General features: G+C 36.7%; 1 pseudogene; it reads left to right on the top strand.

The window, feature by feature from the left end:
* Nucleotides 1-836: 836 nt before the first annotated feature.
* On the top strand, nucleotides 837-17,928 carry LOC118894042 (annotated as a pseudogene).
* Nucleotides 17,929-19,083: the final 1,155 nt, after the last annotated feature.

Here is a 19,083-nt window from a genome sequence, read left to right as displayed (position 1 = left end):
CTTCTTCAATAAAGTGTTGGGAAAACTGGAAAACTACATGTAAAAGAATCAAACTGGACAACATTCTCACCCCATATACAAAAATGAAGTCAAAATGGATTAAAGACAAGGAGTTTTGGGAAGATGGAGACAGAGAGTAAGATGCGGAGATTACCTTCTTCCCCACAGATACATCAAAAATACATCTACGTGTGGAACAACTCCTACAGACACCTACTGAATGCTGGCAGAAGACCTCAGACTTCCAAAAAGGCAAGAAAATCTCCACGTAATTGGGTAGGGCAAAAGAAAAAAGGAAAAAAACACAAAGGAATTGGGACAGGACCTGCACCTATGAGGGGGAGCTGTGAAGGAGGAAAATTTTCTGCACACTAGGAAGCCCCCTTCACTGGCAGGGATGGGGAGGTGGGAGCTTTGGAGCCTCAGAGGAGAGTGCAGCAACAGGGGTGTGGAGAGCAAGGCGGAGAGAATCCCACACAGAGGATCGGTGCCAACCAGCAGTCCCCAGCCTGAAACGCTTGCCTGCCTGCTGGGGCGGGTGGGGGATGGGTGCTGAGGCTCGGGCTTCAGAGGTCATACCCCAAGGAAAGGACTGGGGTTGGCTGCATGAAGACAACCTGAGGGGGCTAGTGCTCCACAGCTGAGGAAGTCCAGGAAGAAACCTGGGCCTGCCAGAGAGGAAAGGGACCACTGTTGCGGGGTGCATGAGGAGAGGGGCGGGGCCGCCATAGGAGCTTCTTGCTCCGTGCACTCAAAGACAGCAGGGCACCGCCTACACAAGCTTTAGGGCCGGGCACAAGTCGCAGCTGTTATCTCAGACCCCAGAGGCAGGCGCGATGGCTACAGCTGCTGCCACTGCCACCAGTGGTCCTGTGAGCAAGTGCAAGTCACTGCCCACACCTTCCCAGGAGCCTGTGCAGCCTGCCACTGCCAAGGGTCCTGCGATCCTGGGCCAACTTCCCTGGGAAAGTGAGTGGCGCACCTCAGGCTGTTGCAACTTCCTACAGGCCTCTGCTGCCGAAGGCATTTCCCACACATCCCAATTGTGACTGCCATATCCCTCCATCTCCCCAGCCTGAGTGAGCAAGTGAGCCCTAATCAGCCACTGCTTTCACCCCCTCTTGCCTGGGCTGGGAACAGATGCCTGAGGACGGCACACATGCAGAGGTGAGACCAAAACCAAAGCTGAACTCCAGGGCAGTGCGACCAAAAGAGAGGGAGGGAAATCTCTCTGCGCAGCCACAGGAGCAGCAGATTAAATCCCCGGAATTGGCTTGGTAAACCCTGCATCTGTGGAATATCTGAATAGACAACAAGTGTTCCCACAATAGAGGCTGTGGACTTTGGGGGCAACTATGGACTTGGGGGGCAAGTACACACAGGAGTTGGGCCAGGTCACAGTCTGAGCTGGCCCCACAGTGCCCACAGCAGGTCCAGAGACCTACCGAGGGTTTGCTTTCTGCTTTTGATTTGTTTTGGGTTTTTTGTTTTTGTTAGTTTAGCTTTTAGTGTTTGTTTTCATTTTTGGGGTTCGTTTATTTGGTTGAATTCTCTCTTCTTTTTTGTTTTCTCTCTTTTTTTAATGTGTGTAGGTGTGTGTGTGTGATTCTTTGTGTGTTTTTGTCTGTTTGGTTTTGCTTTTACCATTTGTCTTGAGGTTTTGTTTGTCTGTTTGTTTTCGTTTTTGTGTGTGTGTGTGTGTGCATGTTTCTCTGTGTGTGTCTGTTTTTCTTTTCTTTGTTTTTTTTTCCTTTTCTTCCACACCCTGTGGCTTGCAGGGTCTTGGTGCCCCAGACAGGGATCAGGCCTGAGCCTGTGAGGTGGGAGAGCCAAGTCCAGGACGTTGGACTGCCAGAGAACTCCCAGCCCCAGGGAATATTAATTGGCAAGAGCTCTCCCAGAAATCTCCCTCTCAACACCAATATCTGGCTCCACCCAACGGCCAGCAAGCTCCAGTGCTAGATGCCTCATGCCAAACAATTAGCTAGACAAGAACACAACCCCACCCATTAGCAGACAGACTGCCTAAAGTCATACTAAGCTCACAGACACCACAAAACACACCACTGGATGTGTCCCTGCCCATAAGAGGGACAAGATCCAGCTCCACCCACCAGAAAGCAGGCAGCAGTCCCCCCTACCAGAAAGCCTACACAAGCCACTGAACCAACCTCACCCACTGTGGGCTGACACCAGAAATAAGAGGAACTACGACCCTGCAGCCTGTGGAAAGGAGACCCTAAACACAGTAAGTTAAACAAAATCAGAAGACAGAGAAATCTGCTGCAGGTGAAGGAGTAAGGTAAAAGCACACAAGACCAAACGAATGAAGAGGAAATAGGCAGTCTACCTGAAAAAGATTTCAGAATAATGATACTAAAGGTGGTCCAAAATCTCAGAAATAGAATAGCGAAAATACAAGAAACGTTTAACAAGGACCTAGGAGAACTAAAGAACAAACAAACAGTAATGAACAACACAATAAGTGAAATAAAAAATTCTCTTGAAGGAATCAGTAGCAGAATAAATGAGTCAGAAGAACAGATAAGTGACCTGGAAGATAGAATGGTGGAAAAAACTGCCATGGAGCAGAATAAAGAAAAAGGAATGAAAAGAATTGAGGACAGTCTCAGAGACCGCTGGGACAACATTAAGTGCACCAACATTCGAATTATAGGGGCCCCAGAAGAAGAAGAGAAAAAGAAAGGGTCTGAGAAAACATTTGAAGAGACTACAGTAGAAAACTTCGTTAACATGGGAAAGGAAATAGTCAGTCAAGTCCAGGAAGTGCTGAGAGTCCCATACAGAATAAACCCAAAGAGAAAAATGCCAAGACACATATTAATCAAACTATCAAAAATTAAATACAAAGAAAAAATACTAAAAGCAGCAAGGGAAAAGCAACAAATAACATACAAGGTAATCCCCATAAGGTTATCAGCTGATCTTTCAGAAGAAACTCTGCAGGCCAGAAAGGAGTGGCAGGATATATTTAAAGTGATGAAAGGAAAAATCCTACAACCAAGATTACTTTACCCAGCAAGGATCTCATTCAGATTCGATGGAGAAATCAAAAGCTTTACAGACAAGCCAAAGCTAGGAGAATTCAGCAACACCAAACCAGCTCTACAACAAATGCTAGAGGAACTTCTTTAAATGGGAAATACAAAAGAAGAAAAAGACCTACAAAAACAAACCCAAAACAATTTAAAAAATGGTAATAGGAACATACACATTGATGCTTCCCCTAAATGTGGATGGATTAAATGCTACAACCAAAAGACACAGGCTGGCTGAATGGATACAAAAGCAAGACCCTTACATATGCTGTCTACAAGAGAACAAGTTCAGACCTAGGGACACATACAGACTGAAAATGGGGGGATGGAAAAAGATATTCCATGCAAATGGAAATCAAAAGAAAGCTGGAGTAGCAATACTTATATCAGGTAAAATAGACTGTAAAATAAAGACTGTTACAAGAGATAAGGAAGGACACTACAAAATGATCAAGGGATCAATCCAAGAAGAAAACATAACAATTATAAGTATTTATGCACCCAACATAGGAGCACCTCAATACATAAGGCAAATGCTAAGAGCCTTAAAAGGGGAAATCAACAGTAACACAATAATAGTGAGGGACTTTAACACTGCACTTACCCAAATGGACAGATCATCCAGACAGAAAATTAATAAGGAAACACAAGCTTTAAATGACACAATAGACCAGATAGATTTAGTTGATATTTATAGGACATTCCGTCCGAAAACAGCAGGTTACACTTTCTTCTCAAGTGTACATGGAACATTCTCCAGGATAGATCATATCTTGGGTCACAAATCAAGCCTCAGAAAATTTAAGAAAATTGAAATCACATCAAGAATCTTTTCCAGCCACAACGCTATGAGATTAGAAATCAATTACAGGAAAAAAACTATAAAAAACACAAACACTTGGAGGCTGAACAGTACACTACTAAATAATGAAGAGATTACCGAAGAAATCAAAGAGGAAATAAAGGAATACCTAGAGACAAATGACAATGAAAACACATCAATCCATGACCTTTGAGACACAACAAAAGCAGTTCTAAGAGAGAAGTTTATAGTGATACAATCCTACCTCAAGAAACAAGAAAAATCTCAAATAAACAAGCTAACCTTACACCTAAAGTAACTAGAGAAAGAAGAACAAAAAAGCCCAAAGTTACCAGAAGGAAAGAAATCATAAAGATCAGAGCAGAAATAAATGAAATAGAAACAAAGAAAACAATAGCAAAGATCAATAAAACTAAAAGCTGGTTCTTTGAGAAGATAAACAAAATTGATAAACCTTTAGCGAAACTCATCAGGAAAAAGAGGGAGAGGACTAAAATCAATAAAATTATAAATGAAAAAGGAGAAGTTACAACAGACACCACAGAAATACAAAGGATCATAAGAGACTACTAAAAATAACCATATGCCAATAAAATGGACAACCTGGAAGAAATGACAAATTCTTGGAAAGGTATAACTTTCCAAGACTGAACCAGGAAGAATATGAACAGACCAATCACAAGTAATGAAATTGAAACTGTGATTAAAAATCCAGACCAGATGGCTTCACAGGAGAATTCTATCAAACATTTAGACAAGAGCTAACACCTCTTCTTTTCAAACTCTTCCTAAAAATTGCAGAGGAAGGAACACTCCCAAACCCATTCTATGAGGCCAAAATCACCCAGATACGAAAACCAAAGATATCATAAAAAAAGAAAATTACAGACCAATATCATTGATGAATATAGATGCAAAAATCCTCAACAAAATACTAGCAAACAGAATCCAACAACACATGAAAAGGATCATACACTGTGATCAAGTGGGATTTATCCCAGGGATGGAAGGATTCTTCAATATATGCAAATCAATCAATGTGATACACCATATTAACAAATTAAAAAATAAAGCCCATATCATCTCAATAGATGAAGAAAAAGCTTTTGATATATTTCAACACCTATTTATGATAAAAACTCTCCAGTAAGTGGCATAGAGGGAACCTACCTCAACATAATAAAGGCCATATAGGACAAACCTACAGCAAACATCATTCTCAATGGTGAAAAACTGAAAGCATTTCCTCTCAGATCAGGAACAAGACAAGGATGTCCACTCTCACCATTATTATTCAACATAGTTTTGGAAGTTCTAGCCATAGCAATCAGAGAAGAAAAAGAAATAAAGGAATACAAATTGGAAAAGAAGAAGTAAAAGTGTCACTGTTTGCAGATGACATGATACTATACATAGAAAATCCTAAAGATGCCATCAGAAAACTACCAGAGCTAATCAATGAATTTGGTAAAGTTGCAGGATACAAAATTAATGCACAGAAATCTCTTGCACTCCTATACACTAACAATGAAAGATCAGAAAGCAAAATTAGGGAAACAATCCCATTCACCATTGCAACAAAAAGAACAAAATACCTAGGAATAAATCTACCTAAGGAGGCCAAAGACCTGTACTCAGAAAACTATAAGAAACTGATGAAAGAAATCAAAGATGACACAAACAGATGGAGAGATATACCACATTCTTGGATTGGAAGAATCAATATTGTGAAAATGACTATACTACCCAAAGCAATCTACAGGTTCAATGCAATTCCTATCAAATTACCAATGGCATTTTGATGGAACAAAAAATCTTAAAATTTGTAGGGAGCCACAAAAGATCCCGAATAGCCAAAGCACTCTTGAGGAAAAAGAAAAACAAACAAAAAAAATGGAGCTGGAGGAATCAGGCTCCCTGACTTCAGACTATACTACAAAGCTACAGTAATCAAGACAGTATGGTACTGGCACAAAAACAGAAACATATATAAATGGAACAGGGGAACAGGATAGAAAGCCCAGATATAAACCCATGCACCTATGGTGAACTAATCTGTGACAAATGAGGCAAGAATATACAGTGGAGAAAAAACAACCTCTTCAATAAGTGGTGTTGGGAAAACTGGACAGTTACATGTAAAGGAATGAAATTAGAACACTCCCTAACACCATTCACAAAAATAAAGTCAAAATGGATTAAAGACCTAAATGTAAGACAGGACACTATAAAACTCTTAGAGGAAAACATAGGAAGAACACACTTTGACATAAATCACAGCAAGATCTTTTTTGACCCATCTTCTAGAGTAATGGAAATAAAAACAGAAATAAACTAATGGGATCTAATGAAACTTAAAAGCTTCTGCAGAGCAAAGGAAACCATAAACAAGATGAAAAGACAACCCTCAGAATGGGAGAAAATAATTGCAAGTGAATCAACAGACAAAGGATTAATCTCCAAAATATATAAACAGCTCATGCAGCTCAATATCAAAAAAAAAAACCAACCCAATCCAAAAATGGGCAGAAGACCTAAATAGACATTTCTCCAAAGAAGACCTACAGATGGCCAAGAGGCACATGAAAAGCTGCTCAACATCACTAATAATTAGAGAAATGCAAATCGAAACTACAATGAGGTGTCACCTCACACCAGTCGGAATGGCCATCATGAAAAACTTGACAAACAATAAATGCTGGAAAGGGTGCAGGGAAAAGGGAACCCTCCTACACTGTTGGTGGGAATGTAAATTGATACAGCCACTATGGAGAACAGTATGGAGGTTCCTTAAAAAACTAAAAATAGAATTACCATATGTCCCAATAATGTCACTAGTGGGCATATACCCAGAGAAAACCATAATTCAAAAAGACACATGCACCCCAATGTTCATTGCAGCACTATTTACAATAGCCAGGTCATGGATGCAACCTAAATGTCCATTGACAGATGAGTGGATAAAGAAGATGTGGTACATATATACAATGAAATATTACCAGCCATAAAAAGGAATGAAATTGGGTCATCTGTAAAGATGTGGATGTACATAGAGGCTGTCATACAGAGTGAAGTAAGTCAGAAAGAGAAAAACAAGTATCATATATTAACGCATATATGTGGAATCTAGAAAAATGGTACAGATGAATGGGTTTTCAAGGCAGAAATAGAGACACAGATGTAGAGAAGAAATGTATGGACACCAAGGGGGGAAGGGGGGTAGGATGAATTGGGAACGGGGATTGACATATGTACACTAACTAATATATATAAAATAGATAGCTAATGAGAACCTGCTGTGTAGCACAGGGAACTGTACTTCACTTCGCTGTACAGTAGAAAGTAACACAACATTGTAAAACAACTATACCCAATTTAAAAAAAAAAAGAAAAGAAAAAAAATGGGAGTAAAGACAAATGTAAGAGCTGACAACCCATAAAACTCCTAGAAGAATAGATAGGCAGTACATCTTTAATATTGGTCTTAGCAACGTTTTTGGATGTGTCTCCTCAGTCAAGGGAAACAAAACCAATAATAAACAAATGGGACAACATCAAAGTAAAAATATTTTCACAGCAAAGGAAACTATCAGCAAAATGAAAAGGCAGACTATTGAATGGAGGAAGATATTTGCAAACAATATATCCAATAGCAGTTAATATCCAAAATGTACACAGAACACATAGAGCTCAACATCAAAAAAAACCCAAACAACTTGATTTAAAAATGGGCAGAGGACCTGAGTAGAAATTTTTCCAAAGAAGAAATATAGGTGACCAACAGGCACACGAAAAAGTCCTCAACATCACTAATCATCAGGGAAATGCAAATTAAAAGCACAATGAGATACCGCCTCACACATGTCAGAATCAAAAAGATATCAAATAACAAGCGTTGTCAAGGATGTGGAGAAAAGGGAATCCTTGTGCACTGTTGGTTGGAATGTAAATTGGTGCAGCCACTGTGGAAAACAGTATGGAGATTCCTCAAAAAATTAAAAATAGAACTGCCATGTGATCCAGCAATTTCTCTTCTGGGTATTCACCATAAGAAAACAAAAACACTAATCAGAAAAGATATATGCACACCAATGTTTATTATAGCCTTATTTACAATAGTCAGTATATGGAAGCAACCTAAGTGTTCATTGATAGATGAATGGATAAAGAAGTTGTGATATATAGATATAGATATTATTCAGCCATAAAAAAATGAAATTTTGTCACTTGCAACAATATGAATAGATCTAGAGAGTGTTATGCTAAGTGAAATGTCAGAGAATGGCAAATACCATATGATCTCAATGACATGTGGAATCTAACAAAACAAATAAACAAACAAACCGAAATGAAAATAGACTCATAGATACTGAGATTGTTGTGATTGCTAGAGGGGAGAGGGATGGAGTGGCAAGATAGGTGAAGGGGATTAAGAGGTATAAATTTCCAGTTATAAAATAAATAAGCCATGGGGGTATAATACACAGCATAAAGAATGTGGTCAGTAATATTGTAATAAATTTTTATAGGGATAGTTGGTTTCTAGACTTATTGTGGTGATCATTTCATAATGTAGGCAAATGTTAAATCTCTATGTAATAACCTGAAACTAATATAATACTGTACATGGACTATATTTCAATAACATTTTAAAAATGCTGAGTGGATTGTGTATGTAAATATACAAAATTATTTTTCTTATAAAAGGTATCTTTTATGCTGCCTTAGAGCAATTTGCAGTTGAAAATACACAATTTTTTAAAAGAACGATTCAAAAGGCACAGATGCACCAATGAGCAATGGTAATTCAGTATGGTCTTTTGGGTGGGCTAGCCTGAGCCGATGGACCTTAAGTCTGCATTAATGGTTGACTGATTTGTGCTTTTGCCAAACCAGGTTGGAAAGAAGTTTCAAATTCTGTCTCTAAAGTGACTCACCATGTATTTTCTGAAAATTCAAATTTAGTTGTAGCTGTTCCAGTTCCTCACAGAAAGTACTGGTGGCCAAACCTAATGCCTAAAAAAGTTTGAACTTCTTAGCCTGAAATTTGGCATTTACAACTCATATACTGATCCTGGTCTATCACGTCAGCCTCAACATTTATTGTGTCCCTTCACAAATCCCTCCAACCCTATAAAATAGTTCTCTCAACCAAACAGTGAATTCATTAATTTTCTGAATCTGCAATGAATTGTGCTCTTTTAGTTGTGTAACAAGAGTACTTTTCCTCACGTTCTAGTTTGAGTTTTCTCTCATATACAAGGTTTTCTTTGTTCACTCTAATAAAATTCTTTCTTTTTCTAAACTCCTTTAGTCCCTGCTGTGTATTTCTTTAATTTTCAACCTTAAAAAATAATGTTAATTCTCCTTTATGCAACTCTTCTGTCTCCATATGTGATATATTAAAATTAGGACTGTAATTCCTATACTGTAACTCTTATATTAGACAGGGAAGTAAGTAACTGGCTTAGCAAGCATTATAATCGAGGCCTTTTCTGGCTAAATGAAGAAAAGACAACAAGCTTGGGGCCTTGACCTTTTACTCTCAGTTCTTACTCTTTTGGGGGTTTCTTTCACCACTAAACCTTCAGGTATGTCATCCTAAGTAATTAGAGAGGTACTGGGAAGTTGTTCCTTGTTTTCCTATGTTTTATGATGTTTGTTTGCACACTGAGTTGGAAACCAAGGTGAACACATCCTTACTAGACTGGATCAATCTTTTTGGTCTTGCCAAACTTACAACTTCTAATACCTAATATCTCTCTATTATCATTTTTAATTATAAGTATGGAGTATAGAAGATTCATACATCAATATGAAAGTCAAGTTCTACTAAATGATTTTATTCATACTGAAAGTTTTTCTAGTGTTTTGTGTTTTACAATTGAAGATTGTGCCACACAATTAAGGTTAATTCTAAGCCCAGGTAGGAACACCTGGAGAGAGCTATGAGTTACTCTTAGAAAATGAATCACAGTGTACTCTAGTGCCTATTTAAATAGGCTCAGATTTGTTTTGCTTAATATACTTCTTTCTATGTTCCTGAAGTTTTAGTTGTTTCTCCTCAAGGAAGGACATGCTGGGGTGGCTTGGGAAGGAAGGAAAAAGAGGTAGTATTTGGAAAATAAACATGTGAAAAGAGGGAAGAATGTGAAGCGGGAGTCTGAAAATAAGAATTATGAGTCCCTTTTCTTGATGACCTGTGCATTCTCTAGACCATAGGTGCGAAACATTCTCTTGTAGACTGAAGTGAAGTTTCCCTCATCTGCATGTGTGTTTTGCTTAGTTCTCATAACATTGTTCTGCATAGTGTTTTGAAAATCTTGATGTCAATTCTAACATTGCAAAATTGAGAAATTTTACACAAAAATCTAAGTTGTGGCTTCTTTGGGAAAATTTCTTAATTCCTATATAGAAACAATATGCTTGATTCAGGTAGTATTTTTCTCATTAGCCAGGGCAAGAGCCCCCAGGTTTGGATAGGTCCTACCTAGCATGAGCCCACTTCCTTCCTTTACACAGCTGAATTGGCTCTGAGACACTAAGTTCCTCACCCATCTACCCCAGACTCAAATTAATGATAAGGGACTAAAACTCAGATGTTCTGGAACTGGGCCTTGAGTACTATAAATAGAAAGGTTTTTCTTGTTACATTGATGAATAATATTACAAATTTTAAAAATCCTGTTAGATATTAGCTAAATGAACATGAAATTTAGAAATGTCCATGTTACTAGGTTGTAAAATGTATGAGTTTTTTTCTGCTTTTTGTAAAAATACTAGTTGAAAAATGTCTAAACACAACTATTTAACAATGTAATTCATCAAAAGTTTGGGTTGATTTAAAAAATAGAATCAGCATTCATTTTTATCAATTTGGGAAGTAATCTAATGTATTTAGTAGTTTAATTCCAAATATATGTCAATGCTTTGAAAGCCAAATTTACCACTTATTTGTGCTTTTCAAGGCATAGCTCTTAAATATTTCCCCTAATTTCATAAAAGGGATAATAAAAATTTCTAGTAAATTGTTCTTGAAAAAGGAACTATTCCCTGCAAAATAGCTCATGTGAGTTTAAGGGGGCAGTTTTTCTTCTCTTTGCTTCTTAGATCAGCCCTGCTGAAAGCAGAGAGAACGTGTAATAAATGACCTTAAATAATTCACTTTTTGTAAAATGCAAAGTCTTTAAAGTTTCCTTCAAAAATTAGTAAGGTTGTTTAGAGTGACGGAGTCTACCAGTTTATTTCACATAGGCCGTTAGAAAGCTTCCAAAGAGTAATGCCTCTTAGGCATCACGCAGAAGCACAGGAAGAGGCAGTTTTAACTTTATGAAAACAATGTAACTTTGAAAAAACTTGGTTGTAGGCAGATTATGTAGTTTTATGGGAAATTCTTTCACATTTGTAGACCTAAACTTTCTCCAGAATACCTTTGGTGTATTTTTAAGATCTCTTTAAAAGGTGTGAGTAGTTTGTCGATACTTTAGATAAAGGGCTTTCAGTAGATACTGCTTGGTGTAGGGAATCTGTATTATAAATTAGTTTTTGTCTGTTTATTCCAATGAGATTATTTTCTATTAATAAGAGCTTCATTTTCATTTAGTCCTGCTATCTAAATTTATGTAAGACTCTAACCTTTAGTGTTTGGTGGCTTCATCCCAGACAAAAGGAAATACAATGCCACAAATTGATATTATTATTATTATTATTTTTTTTTTAGGGTAAAGGAGAAGAGCTGTAGAAAATCCATTGCAAATTAATTGGTCATAGTTAGAAAAGTCAAAGAGAGGCTGGTGATTTCTCAAGGTGAATGCACTGCTAATAGAAATTATCCACTGTTCTCTTGGCTTGGTTTTATCTCTCTGAGTTGTTATTCCCTGAGTGAATGCCTTTGGAGACACTCTATTCTTAAACCAATGATATGGATAGAGTTCTTTAAAAGCAGTCTGTTTTAGCCATTGTTGTCATTGCAGTTAACGATCAGAGAGTGACATTTCATGGGTCGATATTAACTTACATGAAATTGTTTCTTAATGGAAATATGACATGTTCTCTGTGTCCTTAGAAATCGTAAAATTTATGAAATCTCTCATGAGCTAGAAAAGTAGAGATTGTTTAAAGTTGACATTTTCTTTCTGTTTCTCTGAAGCTATATGGTGGAATTGCAGCATCTTTAGGGAATTAAGCTTTAAAATAGACTACTTCTACATAGTAGTGAAATCTAGCTTATTTCATATTATCCCAGAAACACTGACATTAAAGGGATTATAAAAATTATCTTGTTCAAGTATCACTGCAGGCTTGTATCTTCTCCATATCACATCTGACAAGGTAGTCTTACTTCTTCTTGAACTCACCCTGGTGATGAGAAAGCTTTCTGCCCTGAGGCATCCTCTTTCATTTATGCATATCTATAACTGTTACAAAAGCCTTCTCTGTATAGTGTTGAAATCTGTTTTTTTGTGTTTCAGTTCTTTTGTCCTAGTGATTCCCTCCAAACAAGTTGTATGTGCATGAATATACAGCATTTCAGAAGTCTGAAGACAGTTAACAAATTCTTCTTAAGCCCCTCTTTTCATGGCTAAGCATCCTCCACATTTCCTTCAACTGCTCCAAAACTGATACAGCTTCAAGTTCATTAATTTGTTCATTCTTCTTCAGATGTTCCTGATTTTTCAATATTCCTCTTAAATTGTGATTCCAGAATTTTACATAGATTCTAAGGGTGGTCTCATTTATATAGAATATCATGAGACTTTTCACTGTATCATTGGAGATTTTCTATGTCCGTTTGTGCAATTTAACATTGGCCTTATTGGATGGTCTCATCACATTGCTGACTGATTGTGTTTCCTGTTAAACTATAAACCCCTAATCTTTTACAGGAGGTACTACTAATCTTTACCTACTGGACCTGTATTTGTATAATTTTTAAAAATCCAAGTCCAGGTTCTTACTGATATCTTACATATTAGTTTTAAAATTTCTATTTAAGAAATATTTATGTTGTTAGACTTGAACCATTATTCATTATTTTGAAACTTTATCGTATTGTCAAACATAATGACTTTCTTTACAAGCTTTATGAATCCACTAAATAAGCTATTAAATCATTATGAACATTTTCAGTAAGATAAAGTAAAATGATCTAAGGATATTCAAGACCTCTTTAGTATATTTCATTGCTGTTTCTCTGCAAGATCCATTCCAACTTCCCCTTGACTTGTACCAGCTATGAGGTTGGGAGGGCTTGATTCATCATCTTCTTTAGGCTTTAGCCCTGATTTGTTGAAGCTAGTTGGCATAATTTAACTATGTCACAGTTCTTGGTTCATGGATAGCTCAATCAGAGAATAGATATTCTTTGATTGGATAGAATGTTAGGTTGAGGAAAAAGAAGTCTCTTTCTCTTGCTCTGGATGATAAGATGTGCAGATATGAGGCCTGGAACTGCTTATAGCTACTTTGCTAACATGAGGGATGCCAGCCTAAGGATGAAGCCGAAACACATAGTTGACAAAACATCTTATAAATGAAATGAAAATTCTAGTCTGGTAATGTCTAAGGCTTTATCTATCTCTAAACTTTTTAATTAAATGAGTAACTATACTCAGAGAGTAAGGAAATTAATGCTAGCTACCTTAAGATACCATGAAATATGAGTAGCTTAACACAACGAAAGGCTATATTTTATCCACATAAGGTCTGATGTGAGTTGTCATAGGTTGTCCTTTCTGTAGTCACTCAAGGAACCAGACTTCTTCCATCTTATGCTGCCACCATCTCAACTTGTGGCAGGGAAAGAGAGAGAGTGAGAGGAAGAATTTGACTTTTAACTGCCTTGGTCTGGAAATAAAATATTTTGCTTCTACTCTTAATTCATTAGCCTGAACTAGTCACATGGTCCCAAATCAAATGCCAGGGAGGCTAGGAATTGTAGAGAATATTTTGAATATTAGGTGAGCATTAATGGCCTCTGCAACCCAACATCCTCTCTTTAAGGAACGTAGGTTTTCACAAAAGACTGAAGGAGCCACTGATCATAAGCTCTGTCTGCTTTCCATCTGCAACCATCCCAGAGACATGGATGTATTAATGGACTAGCTACTGGCTTAGAGTAGTGTGAAAACACACAAATTATAATAATAAATTCTTCCAAGACACTATCTCTTCCTTTCATTTTGAAAGTCAAGACTAAACGTTTATAACTGGATTCCTGGTCACATCTCCCATTTTCCCTGGTGGCTGAAAGATAAGAAATTTCTGTTCCTGCAGTTCACTATCTCATCTGTAAGTTTTTACCATACTCTAGTATGTAATCTTTTTAGGCCTGGAGACTTGAAATCATTTAGAGAAGCTAAATGCTATCTTATCATCTCTTTACATATCCTGAGGTTCAATTGCTCTTACCCATATTATTCAGCCTTCTCTAGGCTAAAAATTATTCTTCTGGTCAGAGAATATGGAAGTAAAATAGAATTTTCCAAATCCCATTTTGTGTCACTTGTTCAATTTATAAAATCTTGCCAGACATATTACAGGTAAATTCTCTTTGTTCTTGCTCTGGATATAAATGTAACTTAAAAATGTTTTATTTTCCTTATGCAGTTTATTCACAAACCTCAATTCATTCTCAGTTTTCTGGCACTGTTCTCACAGGCTCATGTATCTTTCATATTTGTGCTTGGTTATATGCCTCTGTACCCCTTTTCTACATATACATTTAAAACTTAAAACCATCCAAATGATCTTTATGGAGCCACTAGGAATCTTCAGATCCTCTCCTTGATAAGTGTTCTTGTAATTTCATAGGTGGAAATTCAATTTCAAGTGATTTCCAAACTCTGAACTTTCCCATTTTAGAGTCTGAAACTACATGACCATTTATATCTTTCACTTACTTTCTTTGACATTTTCCTGTTTGAAGTTTAGGGTAGCTTTTCCCCCTGATCATCATGATCACCATGTGTTTGGAATATCTTTGGTGCTTAATAAGCAATTTTTGAATGAATGCATTTGAACTAAGCAAGGATAAGATTCCTTTTTCATGAGAATCCTATCTCATCTTTTTTTTTTTTTAAACTGAATCTTTCCATCAGTCTTTAGACAATGTTGATGATTCAGTCTAACTGATAGCTTTTTTTTTTAATGGGAATTTCAATTTCAATTTTTTTTTTTTAATAACTTCTGACAAGCTTTCTATTCATGGAGATTAAAATTTTTACGTAAAGTTTGCTAAACTCTTTTGAATGAGTGTAACACCCAGCGTCAAAGTTATAGTTTTAATATCCATATAGACAGTTATTACTCTACAGATAATTATATGTAATCTTGTGTTCTTATCAACAGGCTTTATCAGTCATCAGAGAAGTAGGTCAAGAGAACACAAATGTAATTCCATTATCATTACTAAGGGCAGACAAGCTTTGATATCTCTTTCATATCTGTTTCCCTAGGACTTTATGAAACAAGCTAATCTATATTCACTATTTCATAACTTTTAAAAAGTTTTACTCAATCTTATTGAAGTTCTTAAATATTGCTTCAGAATAAAGGGAAAAATATATGCTAACTTTAAACGTAAGTTGTTAGCATTGACATTAGCATCAATAAAAGAAGCAGACATTTATGAATCATAATCAAAGAACTGTTATTTTACAATAGAAGATTTTTTTAACTTTGGAGACCACAGTTCACCTAATCTAGCCCTTCCATAGATTTCTCTACAAAACCCAAGGTAGATAGTTATTATGACTGTTTGACTATTTCCAGGAATGAAAATCCTTTCTTTGGTAATTCCTTTTCTAATCAGTCACATTATAATTTCTCTTTATTACTTTCCTACATTATCTTCTGTTTCTTGAATTCTGAGTCTTCTTTAATGGTTTATGTCATTGTTGGGCAGGAACATAACCTTAGGATCTTCCTTATGGAGCATATAAGGCAGACTTTCAGAACTGTTGATATTTATGAGGAAAAATTGAAAAGTGAATGAGAGCTATTATAATTATGCTGGTACAGTAAGTACAAAATTAAGATGATGCTGAGCAAATCTGTATTAGTTATTCTTTTGTTGGAAAAAAATTTTAATTTTATTTCCAAACTTTCATGATAGCTTGACTTGGAATAGAATTTTAAATTGGAAATAATTTATCCCTCAAACTTCAAAGGCATTATAGTTTGGCTTTAGGAGTTTCAAGTAAGAAGTCTGAGAACAGTCAGATTTTTATCACCTCCCCTTTGCCTCCCTACTAGAAGCATTTAGAATATTCCTTTAATCTTTGGTTCAGTATACAGTATCAATGTATAAAAAACTTTTGAAATCTTATATATTTTTAACACTCACAAATTGGAATTTAAGAATTCCATGTACATCAGCATCAGGAAATGTGAAACCACTGGGGATAAATCTAACGAAAACTGCAAAACCCTGCTGAGAAACATTAAAAAAGATCTAGAGAGATAAACTATGTTCATGGGTCAGAAGACTCAATAGGGTTAAAATGTCAATTCTCCCCAAATTTATCTATAGATTCAACTAAATCCCAATAAAATCCAAGCAGACTATTTTCTTTTTGGGTAGAAACTGATAAACTGATTCTAAAATTTATATGAAGATGCAAAGGACCTAGAATGGCCAACAACTTTGAAAAAGGGTAAAGTTTGACAACTAATACTACCTGATTTTAAGATATTATAAGATTTATAAAGCTACAGTAATGTTTTGATTGGTATTGGCATGAAAATAGATGTATAGGTCAGTGGAAAAGAATAGAGCTGAGAAATAGACTCACTCATATATTGACAATTAAATTTTTACAAAGTTGCAAAGGTAATTCTGTTGAGAAAGGATAGCCTTTTCAAGGAATGGTGTTGCAACAACTGAAAACACATATGCAAAACAATGAATTTCAACCATCTCACACAATTTAACTCAAAATGGATCATCAACCTAGATTGAAAACCTAAAACTGTAAATCTTCTAGATGACAACATAAGGGAAAAACCTTTGTGACTCTGTGTTGCAACATCAATAGCATGATCCATAAAAAAAAATTAATAAGTTAAACTTCATCAAAATTAAAAATTTCTGTTCTTTGAAAGACTGTTAAAAGAATGAAAATACAAGCCAATGACTGGGAGAAAATATTTGCCAATCACATATCTGATAAAGGAATGATTGCCAGAATATATTAGGAACTCAAATCTGAATAATAAGATGACAAAAATCCAATTTAAAAGTGGCAAAAGAGACTCTCCTCGCCATCCAGGTTGGTGCTCGCCCTCGCTGTCCTGTCCCCAGCCCCACGGAAAAGACGGAGCTGATCCAGAAGTCCAAGCTGACCGAGCAGGCCAAACGCTACGACGACATGGCCACCTAGCATGAAAGCCTTGACGGAGCAGGGCGCGGAGCTGTCCAACGAGGATGCAACCTGCTCTCGGTGGCCTACAAGAACGTGGTGGGGGCCACAGGTCCGCCTGGAGGGTCATCTCGAGCACTGAGCAGAAGACCAACACCTCCGACAAGAAGTTGCAGCTGATTAAGGACTATCGGGAGAAAGTGGAGTCCGAACTGAGGTCCATCTGCACCGCGGTCCTGGAATTGTTGGATAAGTATATTTAATAGCCAATGCAACTAATCCAGAGAGTAAGGTCTTCTATCTGAAGATGAAGGGAGATTGCTTCCGGTACCTTGCTGAAGTTGCTTGTGGTGATGATCAGAAACAAATGATAGATAATTCCCAAGGAGCTTACCAAGAGGCTATTGATATAAGCAAGAAAGAGATGCAACCCACACACCCAATACGCCTGGGGCTGGCTCTTAACTTTTCTGTATTTTACTATGAGATCCTTAATAACCCAGAACTTGCCTGCACACTGGCTAAAATGGCTTTTGATGAGGCCATTGCAGAACTTGATACACTGAATGAAGACTCATACAAAGACAGCACCCTCATCATGCAGTTGCTTAGAGACAACCTAACATAATGGACATCAGACAGTGCAGGAGAAGAATGTGATGTGGCAGAAGGGGCAGAGAACTAAGTGCATACAGGGTGTCACCCTTCTTCCCCTCAAGAAACCTTTTTACTCATCTCCATTCCTTATTCCATTTGGATTTCCTATAGCAAAGAAACCCATTCATGTGTATGGAATCAACTGTTTATAGTCTTTTCACACTGCAGCTTTGGGAAAACTCCATTCCTTGATTTGTGTTTGTCTTGGCCTTCCTAGTGTGCAGTTACTGCTGTAGAAAAGTATTAATAGCTTCATTTTATATAAACACAAGTAACTTCCAAACACTTATGTAGAGAACTAAAAATCTATCTGGTATTTCAGTAACCTGAACCAGTTCTGCACGTGACTGTATTTTGTATTACTGTGAAGATATGAAAATGTAGTTAATTACAATTTAAAGAGTGTTCTACATAACTTCTTGATTTCTACATTCCCTCCCTTACTCTTCTTCGGGGATTTTCTTTCAGTAAGCAACTTTTCCATCCTCTTAATATATTCCTTTTTGGTAGGAATCCAGAAGTATTAGATTGTATGGAAAAATATTTGACATTTTGAGGCTGGGGGTCACAAATTAAAATGCCTCCTGTATCATATATGATGGAGGTCTTGTGTATCTGTGACAACAGGGAGTTTCCTCATTCACTCTTCATTTGCTGCTGTTTAAGTTGACAACTTCCCTTCCCAATAAAAATTCACTTACATCTCCTGCCTTTGTAGTTCTGGTATTCACTTTACTATGTAATAGAAGTAGCATGTTGCTGCCAAAATACAAGCATTGCTTTTGGCAAATGAAAGTGCATGTCATTTCTTAATACACTAGAAAGGGGAAATAAAGTATACAAGTCCAAGTCTAAAACTTTAGTACTTTTCCATGCAGATTTGTACACATGTGAGAGGGTGTACAGTTTGTCTAGTGATTGTTATTTAGAGAGTTGGACCACTATTGTGTGTTGCTCTAATAATCATTGACTGTAGTCCCAAAAAAGCCTTGTGAAAATGTTATGCCCTATGTAACAGCAGAGTAACATAAAATAAAATTACATTTTATAAACCAAAAAAAAAAAAAAGTGGCAAAAGATTTGAACAAGTTCTTGCAAAAAGGAAAACATATGGATAGCAAATAAGCACAAAAAAGATTCTCAACTTTATTAGGGAAATGCAAATTAAAATTACAATGTGATA

The sequence above is a fragment of the Balaenoptera musculus genome, chromosome 4 (assembly GCF_009873245.2).
Source record: "Balaenoptera musculus isolate JJ_BM4_2016_0621 chromosome 4, mBalMus1.pri.v3, whole genome shotgun sequence".
NCBI lineage: Eukaryota > Metazoa > Chordata > Mammalia > Artiodactyla > Balaenopteridae > Balaenoptera > Balaenoptera musculus.
This window is presented reverse-complemented; position numbering and strand designations above follow the sequence as displayed.